Genomic DNA, 13,100 nt, shown 5'->3' on the forward strand with positions numbered 1-13,100 from the left:
GAGTAGAAGAGCTAAGAAGCTTGGTGGGGGAAGAGGGGAGCATCTATCAGTTTGAGATTTACGGTACCAGATGGACTGTGCTGTGTGTTCTGGCTCTGGTGATGGATATGTTAAGTTTTGTCTTTCTCTCATGCATGCTGAGATGGAAGAAGGGAAAGCATCCATCACTGAATGAGAACAATCTAAGCCAAAAAAAAAATTGAGTCAGAATATGAAAGAACTGTAGATTAAGAAACTCTTATTAATTCTCTCTCTTATATTATAAATGATTCCAATACATTTGGGCTGGGAACCTAAATTGTCTGAAGCTCGTGGATGTGTTGCACCAACCTACCCCCCACCCAGTATTGTTTAAGAATTCTCCCCCCATTTGGAAAAGCAGAGTACACATCTATTTTTTTCCCGATACATCACAATTAAATTTAATAGACTTACCCAGGATTTAGTATGGTCTCCTGTCTTTAAAATGTAGTGGATATGATTTCTTTAAATAATTTTGGAGCATTTAGACTAACAAAGTGGATAAGCCAGCTTGTGGAATAAACCGACACGCGTGAAAACTGGCACAGTTGTTAAACACTGTACATTGTAATGGCATTTTGTTGGGGTATTATTACTTCAGCTGCACAATTACTGGAGCCTGCTGCATATTAGCAGACACTTTCCTCATAACCTCAAGCTATATGCACTGAGTTATTTTCCTCTTCAGACTATCATCTTGGATTCTCCCAGACTACATATCATTTCTTTTTTTTTTCTCTGTAGCAGTGCATACTGTAGGCAATAGCGAGTGTAATGCTTTCTGCATTGTTAGGCAACGAGCATTATCAGCAGCTGCAATATTCAGGATTAGTCTTTTCATTATTATTTGGCATCTGCAGTACCTACATGAATCTGTTCAGTCCTGTTTCTCCAGAAGGCAGCTGGGCGCTCTGACTGAGAGAATGTGACCATAAAGCTTTCCTGAAATGTTCACTATACTCAGGAGTTCACTCTTAATTGGAACTGCAGTTTTCACAATGCAGTTCACTGAGATATATAAAAACTTGCATTTTATTTAAAGAAACTGGGATATGTTAAAAGACATCTTCACATTTTACAATGGTGAAATGGGGACAGAGCAAGTTTCTCAAAGCTGTACCACAAATCAGTTGCTGAGCCAGAAATATAATCCAGGTCTCATAACCCCAAGCTTCATCCTTGGTCTGCTAGCAAGCAGATGTCTCTGAATTAAGTATGCTACAGAAAATATACCAGCTGGTATCCTGCAGTACAGAAAATGTCCTTCAGAATAGTAAATAAAACCCAGGGTTCTCCTGAGGGTTGTGGACTTGTTGCTCTAAAAGGTGTCTGTCATCTAGAATTTTTTAAAAACTAGATTGAAAAGGTTCACTGGCTCTTGCGCAAGGTTGGATAAAATGTAATATATTATTTTATGGTTACATATCTAAAGATGCTTTTGTTCAGGATTTCTCTTCCATGGTACCCATAGTTCTGGTTTTACCTTTCTTAGCTTACTCGCCTTCTTTGGAAAATAAAGTAGCCGTATACTGGTTAATGAAAGGAAGGGAGCAACTGTTTGGTTTTGTGCAGACTAAATGCATATATTACAGGGTATTCCGTTTTACTTGTTTTTCCTAAATTGTCATAGATATTGAAGAACTTAGATGGTGATCAATGAAATTTAAGGTTTACATGCTAACATCAGTTTTGAGTGCATGACTTAAATTTGAGAATCAGTTAGATAGGACATGAAATTACTTGGCAGAATTCCAGGAGAGGAATGATGTTTTCTTCCATGGGCAATTGCTCTTATCAGGGTGGGTAGAGGGACATTGAGACTATTTTTCTTACAGGTGAAAATTGTAAAAGAGGTAGAAGCAGTACAGTGTTGCATTTTGGGGAAGAGAGGAGATTTCTCAAGAAGATTGTTGCATGGTATCCTTCCTGCAATATTAAAAAAAACCACCACCACCACCCTTGCCCCCCCCCCCCAAAAAAAAAAAAAAAAAAAAAAAAAGGAAAACCCGACACAACATATCTATTGAGTTTCATCTTAAGGACACCCCAGAATGCTAGAAAAAATGTTTTTTATTTAAGTCTTGTAGACATGCACACACACATGCACACAAATACATCTTGTGTACATTATGCTATGGTGTTTAATAATTCTCTTCATTGACTTTCATTATGAAGTTGATTTCTCTGGTCATGAAACTCTCAGCCTCTTGTGTTGTTGGTACTAACATGATTTGGCTGAAGGGTTTTATTCTTGTCAGTATTTTTGATAATCCAGACAGACTTTTCTAGTTCATCAATCCATTGGACTTCAGGTTCAGGAAACCATGTAAGAGTATGGAGACATGTAGACAGCAAATACCTGTGGCAACAGAGCACTTGAAATGTCCTATAGACTTCAGTCAAAGACCGGAAAAGCACAAGGATAAATGGTGTCATGCTCAAGCATATTTTCAGAAGAAGTTTTGCTGTCAAGCTCAAGGAGATCAGAGTTGTATCAGAACTGATTTATTTTAAATAAAAATACTCAGTGGTATAATGTGCAGAAGGTTGGATAAAGGCCATGTTTTCCCCTCTCTTTGAAGTCTTCATGAAAAACATGACTTCAGTGGGAGCAACACCACAATAATTTCTCCTTTATTACCGTTTTTCTCCATCTCTACCATTTTAAACTAGGTAATGCTCTTCATTCTGTCATGAGTCTTAATAATGTATTATACTTTAAAAATTACTATTTTGGGAATCATGGTGGGTTTTGGCAAGAACTAAGTGCTGTTCTTGGACTATAAATCTGTGGTAGTTAGTTAAAAGGTTAAATTTACACTACCATGTCTTGTCACTTTGACCTAGATGGAGTTAAAGCAAGTAAGTAGGGCAAGTTCACTGACTTTAAATGAGCTATTATTAGTCAAATCCCTGCAAAACCAAATAAATTTTATGTCATTCTGTTCTATAATTTTCAACCAGAGAACTCTGGCTGACTGGTGACTTCACATGTTCTGACCTATGCTTTCCTGTCAGCAATACGTCTTCCTGTCCTGGCACTCCAGTCTCTACATTTGTTCTTATTTTGGCCTAGTGGAGAATAAAGTGATACTGTAAATAGAGTTAAAGCTGTTGGTAATTAATGAATCTAATTTTCTTTGTCAAGAGCTTCCCTTTCAGTAAAACTGGAAGAAAGGTACTATGGCCAGTAGTATAGCTATCAATATGCAGAATATGATCAGGAGTCCTACTCCTGGGCATTGGCATGTGTTACAGCAAACAGAGTGAGTCTGCTTTATGGGACTCTTCTTTTTCTTCTTTTCTTCAAAGATGATCTTCGTATGGGCCGTGAGTGTCTTGTGTTCTGATTATGTTAGATTTACCACGCCTATGAAGTAAGCCTGACAAACTCTGAATGAGTCAGATCCACTGCTTGTGTGATTTGCGCGTGGGAGCGTGTGTGCGGATGTCAACGGCTCTTCATGCCGTAGAGCTTGTGTTCAGCAAGGCAAGAGCAATGCTGGAGCTTAAGGGAGTCCAGGTACTGCTCCTGTTTTGTCTGGATGTGATTTCTGAGTTGAACCAGGAGACATATCTGCGAAGACCTGGATGTTTCCCAGCCCTGCATGTGAAGGAGTACGGGAGCAGGGGTAGCACTCCATACGTTGAGGTTCTGCTCTGCAGCGTCTGTCTGCGGGTGTCTGCCTGTTTGGGATGTGTTTGTGTGGGCTGGTTCTGTGGTCTCAAACAGTGGCGGCTGGGACATCCTCAAGGACATTGTTGATTTTTTTGTTTGTTCTGCTTTTTTCCCTAAAAATTCCTACGTTTATTTTGTTTTGGTTTTACTTTAATCAATATTGTGATTTGAAAAGCATATAAACAAAATGCAGCTTTATAAGAAGGGTATTCCTGTTTCTTTCATGTTCCTTATGTCTAGGTTTTGCTTAATAATTGCCATCTTTCCACATCCACTCTCTAGTCCAGCAAATAAGCTGGATTTAATGAGATTTCTTTCCTTATATGAGGACCTCTTCAGCATGAAAAGAGAAAGATAAGTAGTAATATTAGCTAGCATACATTATAAGGAGAAATGTTAGTTTTTGCAGAAGGAGCACAAGGTTGTATATAGCAGCTGTTCTAACCATTCATCCTTGATTCATCCCTGAAAGTGGGATATATTTGCATAATTCAGGCGGGTTTTGGAGGAAGGGAAGAGGAGGGAGGATATTTGTATCTTTGTTTTTTTTTTTTTTTTTTTTTCACTCCCTTTCAAGTTTGGTACGTTTTCAGTTTTTTCATGATTTTCTCTGCTGCTGCCAGATAGCAACAAAAGCAAATAATTTGTTCAATAGTATTTTAAGCAGCACATAAAGTTTACTTATGTGTGCTCAGTTCTCTTGTGCGTAGGTGGTGAGAGCACCGAAGCGGGGAAAACCCCCATCTCCCCGGTGCTCCTGACACTTCTGCTTCAGCCCCAACATCAGCAGAAGTCACTTGGAACAACTTGCCTAACTCAGGTTGTGATCTCTGTGGAGCAAAAGCCAAGGCTGGCCGGCGGAGTGATGTGGAGCAGGCGTGTTCTTATCCCTCTCGGTGTCCTTTTTTGCCTTGCAAGGTGAGCGATGGCTGCTGTTAGGTGTTGTAGGAAAATCCTGGGTGCCCGGGCAAGCTCCCAGCTGACTGGGTGAGGTGAGGTTGCTGCTGTGGCACGCTGCCTAGAGCAGTGCTGTGCAGCTGCAACGCAAGCGGGAAGTCTCAGCATGCAGACAAGCCACGGTGTCTAGACATGCTACGATTATTTCTTTGCTCAATTCAGTGTGTAGCCAAATATCTTTCCAAATATACTAGACAGATGTGAGAGCAGTGCCTGTATCCATATGACAGCAAGGCTCTCAACTGCGTGTGCACTCTCCTCCACGCCCCCACCAGATTTAATCATGCTGCTTGGTCGTACCAATGACTTCAGTACCGTATTCTAACAGCAGTGGGAAACAGCACTCCTATGTGTTTATCATTAAATCTAGTGAAGATTTCTGGAAAACTTCCACTAGTACACACCTATGTATATTTTTATCCAGTTGCAGAAGGCTTTTTTCCCCTGTTCTTTTAAATTAATGTGCTTCTGGGCAAATAAAATGTACCGTGGCTGAATTCCCCTCTCGCGTGCCTGTATTTGTCACTGAGAGTAGGGAAAAACAGCTATTTGGAAAGTGAGTTTGTGTCTTGTTTTGCCTGGCCATTTTCATGGAAGTCTTTGTGTTGTTAGATGAAACTGGTCATCAGTTTCAGAAGTCATTTTGAAAGGAAAGGGTAGGAGACACAGGCAGGGAGCACAGCCACTGTAGCCTTTTTCCTTTAGTAAGTGATGCTAAACCAAAGCAAAAGTAAACTAAAACATGGTTATATACCCCAAATAAAAAAAAAAAAAGTTGTGTTTTTTGCAGTCAGTCTAATGATTTTGGTGACTTAATTTAAAGTTTCTGTAGGATTGGTTGGGTGTGGGCTGCGTAGGCTGAGTCAGCCTAAATTTAGCTTAACTAAATGAATACTCGGGCTAATTTCTGGTGTTATCCTACCGACAGCATATACTGTATTGTGCCCGATGAGAGTGCTGCCACAGTCATAGGAACGGCAGGGTTGCCATATTAAGAGGTATAAGGGAAGCGAGACATGAATCTGTAGAAATTCAAGCTTTACAAGTTCGTTTCTGTGTGTGTGCCTGTTTTCCCCAAATCAGTAAGGTTGATTCAGACTCTGCTTTCCAGTTTTGTCTAGGTAATTCTTAAGATTAGAATAAAAATAAACTTGCTAAACCTTTTATTTTGCTAAAATAAAATCTGAGGTGTTTATGTAGAAATACAAATTGTGAAATGAGTGGTGAGGGGTCAGTGGGCGGGCTGAGGTGCATATAGAAAGCACTAGTACTGTCAGGTTTGTTTAGAAAAATTGAGGTGTACAGCCTTCTTTGTAATGTTTCAAAGCATAATAATTCAGCTGCTCGTTCTGGTGTAGTGAGTGCATACATAAATCACTAGCACACCGCATCGTAGAGATGGGTTGCTTGTAGTTGTCTGTAGAACTGACTGCATGGTAACAGTTATAATTAATTACTTGACAGACTGAATGTCTTAGAGTACTTTGTCATCAACGTGCATGGGTGGCGGGTAGTTGCGTTGAGGTGTTCAAGTATTTATATTACATAGTAATATAAAAAGCAGAACTTGGTCCTCTTCCAAAATTTAAATTTGTCCTTGCCTTTCTGAAAAGTGGGAGGCAAAGAAAAGGTGATGCAATGTGTTCTCGACAATATAAGCTTCACCTACCACCTTGGACTGTGAAATTCAAAGTGACCTTCCATCCTTTAGCTTCGATTGATCCCTACGCCATGGAGAACACTATCTAAATCTGCTCTTGGCAACTCCTACAGCAGAGTTTGACGTCGCTGAATTTCACGGAGGGGTGTGTATATGTGCGCATATGATATAAATTCTTAATTTAGAAGAAAATATATAAATGATAAAAATCTGAAGTACTCGGTGATAGGGAGCAGGGGGGTCATGAGAAATTTTGACATGGTGAACATAAACCTGGATCTTCATTGTCTAACCTGGAGAGTTCTTCTTGCTCATATGATGCTTCCTTGTTATAAAACATTTTTATGCAGTACTGCTTATGAATTCGGCAGATTTCCTGAGACTTTCGTAGGTCAGAGAAGCACTGGAAAAAAATCTCAAGCAATTCCAGTCATCTAGTAGAGTCACTTTATGTAAGTGAGTAAACAAAGCGGAACAATGACTCCTTTTTGCCTCATGTCTCTGATTAGGTTCAAAGGTGAACTGTTGATTGCTAGTGTATTTGTTCTGTGCTGTAGACATTCTCAATCAAAGAAACAAATGCTTAAGTTGGATGGACTATTATTGTTTTTTACTTCTGAAGTGAAGTACCTTTTGTTGAGGTGTTGAGAGCAGGAAACTGCTATGTGATTCCTGTCTTGCTGTTTTAAGTAAAGATAGCACTTGATTGATTAGCAGTACCATCTTAATTTCAACAAAGAAAAAAGAAAGATAACTTTTTGAATGTTTATATTGTCATTGTCGTTCCTACAAAATGGGTTAACGTCTTGCAGTGTTCTTAATGATGCATCTCTTTTTCTTGAAAATGTCTTTTATATTGTTGTGAGACATTAGACAGTAACTGCTTTTTTCTCTTGACCTTTCTGCTTTACGGAAAGATGAAAGAATAGTAAAGTTTTGCCCACCTGAATTTTGTCATGGATTTCACTTGGGGCCAGATTTCAGCCCATGTTTTAGGCAAGTTTAATTTTAGTGGTGGTTAGGGCACTGAGGGAGATTTTTACAGTAAGGATTTTTCTCAAATTCGTATGTCCCGTGGATTTTGGTAATTCTGTGACAAGCACTCTTCTCTTCTGATTCTCATCCCAGGCTGCCAGTTATTTTAAAGAATGATTTTTTCCTTCTGCCTCTTTCTGTTTGGTTCTTGTTCACACTGTGTAGTTCAGTGCCTTACACTTCTGATTTATTGTCTTGAAAGACAGATGTTTTATGACTGCTATAAATGTCTGAGAATTGCTGATGAGCTGTCTCTTCAATACCTATTATTTCTCTTTTATGTTTCCTTATCTCCTAGGAGCCTACAAGGTAGACCCAGGACCCCACTGTGCTAGGCCCTGCACAAACGCTGAACAGAGGCAGTAGATGATTACAGAGGGATGGTGACTAAAAGGTAGGTAAGAGACTGTATTTTGTCCAGTGGGTAGACAGTGATGTCATGGAGAGATTGTAAGATGCTGTCTGGAAAAGCACTTGCGAGATGGCTTTGTAGACCATTACAAGTATGCTGCCTTTTTCTCCTCCCTAAGCTAAGGAAATGCAAGAAATGGAAATGGGAGGAATGCAAGAAAAACAACCCACAATTCTGCTTTCTTCTCCACTCTCTTAAATTATGCTCAACTTCAAAAAGGGAAACCATATAAAAATGGGGATGTTTGTTTAAAGAAAAACTGAAAGGGCAACTGAAAGAGTAACATGTTTGTAGGTGGCAGAGACGCTATTTTAGGATGCTGTTTTGGAGGCTCCGCACAAAGGCTTACCATCAGTCTAAAAAAGACTTAGGATAAGGAAGCCTGTATACCTAAATGACAAGGTAGAGGAGACTATTAAAAGCAAGAGGACATCTTAAAAAAAGCTGTGGCTGCCTTCAAAGAAGGAAATAGGACCAAAAAATTCCCCTATCAGGCTAAACATAAAATTCATAAATGTTTTTCTTCAACCACACCAGTAGCAGGAAGCTAGCTGAAGAGTCTGTGGGGCCTGTGTATAATGATATTATGAAATGAACGATCCAAGATAAAGCCATGGCAGAAAACAAAATAATTCTTATGTGTATGTGCTCACCACTGAAAAGCGTGGGGTGGTTCCTGTTTTGGAACCCTTCTTATGGGAGGCCTATGAGATTGCCTTTCTCAGGTGGAAGCATTTGTAGGAGAGATTGTGGAACAAATTGCATGTTCCCAATTGAACAGGTCCAGATGTAGCTTACCCAGGTTTTTAAGGAATGGAAGGGTGAAGTAGACCAGCTACTGACTGCAGTGTGCAGCCTCTTGCTTTAAAGTGTCTCAGCAGGTGAGAACTTGAAGATGTTTAATTTGATGCTGTGTTTTAGAAAGCATTCATGTGGAATCAGGGAGCCTAGAAACCAATAGGCCTCTTGTCTAAATGGAGTGGATTAATTAAAAAATTAGATCAGCAGCTGTTTTAGAAAGGACATTGGATAAATATGATGGAGATACTGAGAAACAATTGATTTCTGTGAAGGGGACCCTGATGAAGAGATTTAGAAACAGGTTAATATTAGCCTTCAACTACTTGACGGGTGTTTACAGAGATGAGGGAGCCCGTGTTCTTAGTAGTGGCAAACTACGTAGCAGGGGGTTAACATACACAGATTGTGGATTGAAATGTTCTGATTGGGCACTGTAGGAGAAACTTTTTTGCTAGGAGGGTAGTGCAGCACTGGAAGAAGTTACCTAGGGAGGAGGGGGTGGCATCTCTCCCAGCAGAGGCTGTCAAGTCTGAGTTGGAAAATGCTACAGCTGACTTGGTCTACTGTGGCTTTTAGTGGTTGGTCAGGTGGGATGACTCCCAGAGATCCCTTCTAGGCAGCATTTTTGTGATTTGAAGCCAAGTCTTGCTAAACTGCTGTGGTCCTTTGAAGGAGATAACCAGCATGCAGGTGAAAGAGATTTTTATGATGTATTGTTCTACTTAAATTTTAAAAAGGCATTTCATATTCAAAGTCCTCTCAAAAAACTTTTAAAGGAACTAAACAGGCACAGGTTAAGGGGGAGGACTGCCAACTGTGTAAATAATTGGTTAAATGTTAAGAAAAAAAACACCAGGAGAAAAATGTGTTGGAAATCACTAGTGGATTTCCACAGAGATCTCTCTGAGTGCCCAAGGGGATATTCATATTCATAAGTGGCTTAGAACAGAAGTGTGGTGACAAGGTTTATTTCTGAAACTTAAGTAATTCAGGGCAAAAGAAGGTAAAAGAAAAGGGGCCAGGCTGAAAAACTGCAAAAGAACCTTATAAAACTAAGTGGCCATTAAAATGGTGGATGAAATTCAGGGTCAGTAATGGTAAAATATTTTGAGCTGGCCTGGGATCTTGGGACTAGAAGCAGTAATTTAATGAAAAAAATCAGCTCTATACTTCAGTAGCAGTCAAAAAGCAAATTTATACCAGGAGCTGCTCTAAAGGAGAGAGATCAAAATATCATTTGGCCACTCTAAATCTGTAGTATGTTTGCGTCTTAAATATGGTGTGCTGTTCTGGTCTCCCTATCTCAGAACAAGTGGAGCAGAACTGGAAAAGGTTCAGAGAAGGGCAGCAAGAATGAAGAAGGGCAGCAGGATGCAGGTGTCCGTGGAGCAGCTTCCATGCAAGACCAACTAGTTAGATAAGAGTCTGCAGACTGGAAAAGAGATAGTGGCCAGATGCTAATGCTAGAGGCCTATAAAATGATAAGAGCTGTGAGGTGTGTGGATGGGAAATTAATACTCATTGCCACCTTATTTTTGTATTAGAAGAGATATCAGGTGAAACAGGCAGGGAGCAGTTTCAAAGCTAGGAAAGGAAGTTTTTCTTTGCATAGTGTGTAAGTCAGTTCTGAAATTCCTTGTCACGGGATGCTGTGCGTGCTGCATGAGTGTTGCTGAACAAAGTTGGAAAAGGAGGCAGGGAAAAAAAGAGGGAGGAAAAAAAAAAAAAAGAGGTGACAAACAAAGGTACTACCTCTAGGTAAGGTAGTTATTGAGCTGCAAATTGTGGAAAGCTGTGCAGTGTTTTGGGAGGAGTGGAAGAGAGTACTTCTATATGACTGTTCTGGTTTTCACTGTTCCCTTAGACATCTGCTCTTGGCTGCTCCTGGAGACAGGATAGTGGGTCAGGCTGGATATTTAGTTTGAGCAAGATTGGTTATTCCATTTGGGCTAAACATCCAGCTTGGTCCACTGGGGCAGTTATTATGCGCTATTTTATAAATAGTAAGGTTGCAGTCCCAGAATAGAACTCTGTTGATAAAACTATTTTAAAAAATATTAGAGCTGTTATGTAATTTGAGATCTCACACTGAGCTCGGAGACTTTTCCCTCATTGTAAAATAAAGGCTTTTTATCTTATTTTGGCACTTGATAAATTACAATTAAATTCCTCTTAATATGTTCAAGCTGTTTCATTGAGAGTTCAGTTCATAGTCCAAATATCTCACTTTTTTCCCTTAGTGTGTTCCCTGTACAGTCTGTACTGCATGTCAGAGGGTGAGGAATTACCAAAATACCTTTTCTCACTATGTAAGTCCTAGTGACACCCATTTTGGTGTAGAGACAGTCGACTTAGCAGGGAGAGAGAAGCCAGATGAAATGTCAGAGTTGTGAGAGAGTACAAAGAGAATGAGAAAAGAGTGCTGAACTTGGAGATACTTTTGTGTTTATGAATTAGCTTGAGAGGCAAAATGTTGGAGTTATATTATGATGGTCAAGGGGGCAAGGCTAAAAGTGACAGGGTTGCATGATAGCAGTTGTAATGACCAAAACAGATAAGGCTACTGGAAGAGAGAGGGTCATGGAAGAAGATTAGTAGAAAATAGGTAAAGTGACCTGAAGGAATTGAATGGGAAGAGGTAAGCAAGGATGAGAAACTACTGAAGAAAGTTCTTAAGAATTAATGGGATTTTAGGAGCTTAGAGAGGAGCAGATACTGGGAATGAAAGAAACAGTGTCTCTGGTTTTCAGTCAGTGGTTTATGGACCTGAGATGGATGGACCCATGCAAGTATTAAAGAGTGTTTAAATTTCTGTACCTGTATCTGTACTTCCTCTGGGAAGTTTGCCAAGGGGCTTTGAAATCAACAAACAGAGGAGGGGAGAACAATGGTTTTGCATTAGATTAGAGGGGATAGTTGCTCTTGGTAAAAATGAATTTTGTTAAAACAGTAGCTAAAACGAGACTAAAGCAGCTGAAATGGAGACTCAGAGGATTTCTAAGTAACATGGCCAAAATTTGCAAAGACAAAGATGACATGAATATTTCAAATAGTGATTTACAGAGTCCTGAGGAAAGAGTATTTTTCTTGCAGGAAGAAGAGATACAAGGGTGTGGTTTTAGATAAATGGAAGGGAATTGCAGAATACGAGCAGTTACAAGGGAAAAAGGAAGAGTAATATAACATAAGCAATACTTTTAATTGGTAATGACCTAGGTCAGCCATTTCCCTACCCACTTAATTCTTTGAGCTCGTCCATCTGTGAAGAAGAGTCCTTCCTCATGGCCCTTCTAACTCTTCTGGTGTCTTCCTTGTGGCACTGTTTGTGCGGTGGTGGGAGGTTTCCCTTTGTGCCAGGCTTGGGGAATTTTAACAAATGAAGCATAACAATGAAAGGCTTGTTAGTAGTTGTTTGTTAAAAGGAACCTGCATTGCTTCAAAGCAGCAATAGCAATTTCGGAGTGGAATGAAGGAGCTTCATTCTCTTTCAGAAACTCTGTGCCTGGTATGTAACATAACTGCCCACCAAGCTGCAAACAGCTTTGTACTGAAGTGATGAATTGTGCTGTACTTGGCTCTGCATATGAGGTGAAGGAGGATCAGAGAAGGATGGATGAGGTCATTGTGTCTAATGGAAAGACCCTTTGTTACTTGCTACAGAGAATGAGACTCTTCCCATTAAAGCCTGTTGTTAAATCTCTGAGATTAATGGCATCTAGAAGCAGGGTTTTAACACCTAGTGTGAAACTAAATGTTCTTTGATTTATAATTTTAATCGCCTTTTTTTTTTTTTTTTTTCTCCTTAAAAATCTAGTTAGGAATAAGGTTCAACTTCTCCCCACCGGCACAACTGCCCTTCCCCAGGTCACACTTCTTGCAGTAGAGATGCTGCCTTTAAGTATTCCAGTTATCTCTCAATTGCCTGAAGCCTCATGGGTTGCTTTCTCTTGCCTTGATCATTGAAAATGTCAAAAGAATTTGTAGAAAAGGGCACTGTTTTGAGACCCTTTGAGTTGTCTCTGTTGATCCAGGTTTGGTGTATTTTTATTTTATTTTTTTTTTTCCATGTGACACAGATTTTTGTACTTGTAGTGTGTGCAATAATGTAGTGTGTATAATCTGTTTGCTCAGGAAGCACTTTCTGCAACACCACTGCAAGCAGTTTGAATTATTTTTCACTCAGCTTCAGGTTGCATCTTTATAAAATATGGTGGAATCCAGTGCTGGAAAACATGCAAGATTGACAACCCTGGAAATTGAAATCCCTGTTTATCCATGGACTAGATAGCACAGCCTAGCTGGAGCAAACTCTGTATCTTGGCAGTATGACTCATGATTAACCTGATGAGATGACCTCTGCTTCAGTTGTTTATTATTTACAGGGCACTGAAGGTGTGCAAAGACTTTTCACAGTGAGAGCATCATGTTTCAATTTATGTTTTCAATATCTTTCTAGATGATGTGTTTATTAAAGTATAAATACAGCTTTGTGTCTTTAAAAAGCAAAGAAATATGAACTCTGCACTGGATTTCCC

At 39.7% G+C, this 13,100-nt stretch overlaps 1 protein-coding gene across 1 annotated transcript in view; it reads left to right on the forward strand.

The window, feature by feature from the left end:
- The window catches only part of SEMA5A (semaphorin 5A), a 345,161-nt gene that overhangs the window by 79,020 nt on the left and 253,041 nt on the right, over positions 1 to 13,100 (forward strand). The window contains exon 2 of the mRNA XM_052781946.1: positions 7,651 to 7,746. The gene's annotated coding sequence lies outside the window, so the exon portion shown is untranslated. The remainder of the gene's footprint in view (positions 1 to 7,650; positions 7,747 to 13,100) is intronic.

This window comes from Harpia harpyja, chromosome 1, assembly GCF_026419915.1.
Source record: "Harpia harpyja isolate bHarHar1 chromosome 1, bHarHar1 primary haplotype, whole genome shotgun sequence".
NCBI classification, from domain to species: domain Eukaryota; kingdom Metazoa; phylum Chordata; class Aves; order Accipitriformes; family Accipitridae; genus Harpia; species Harpia harpyja.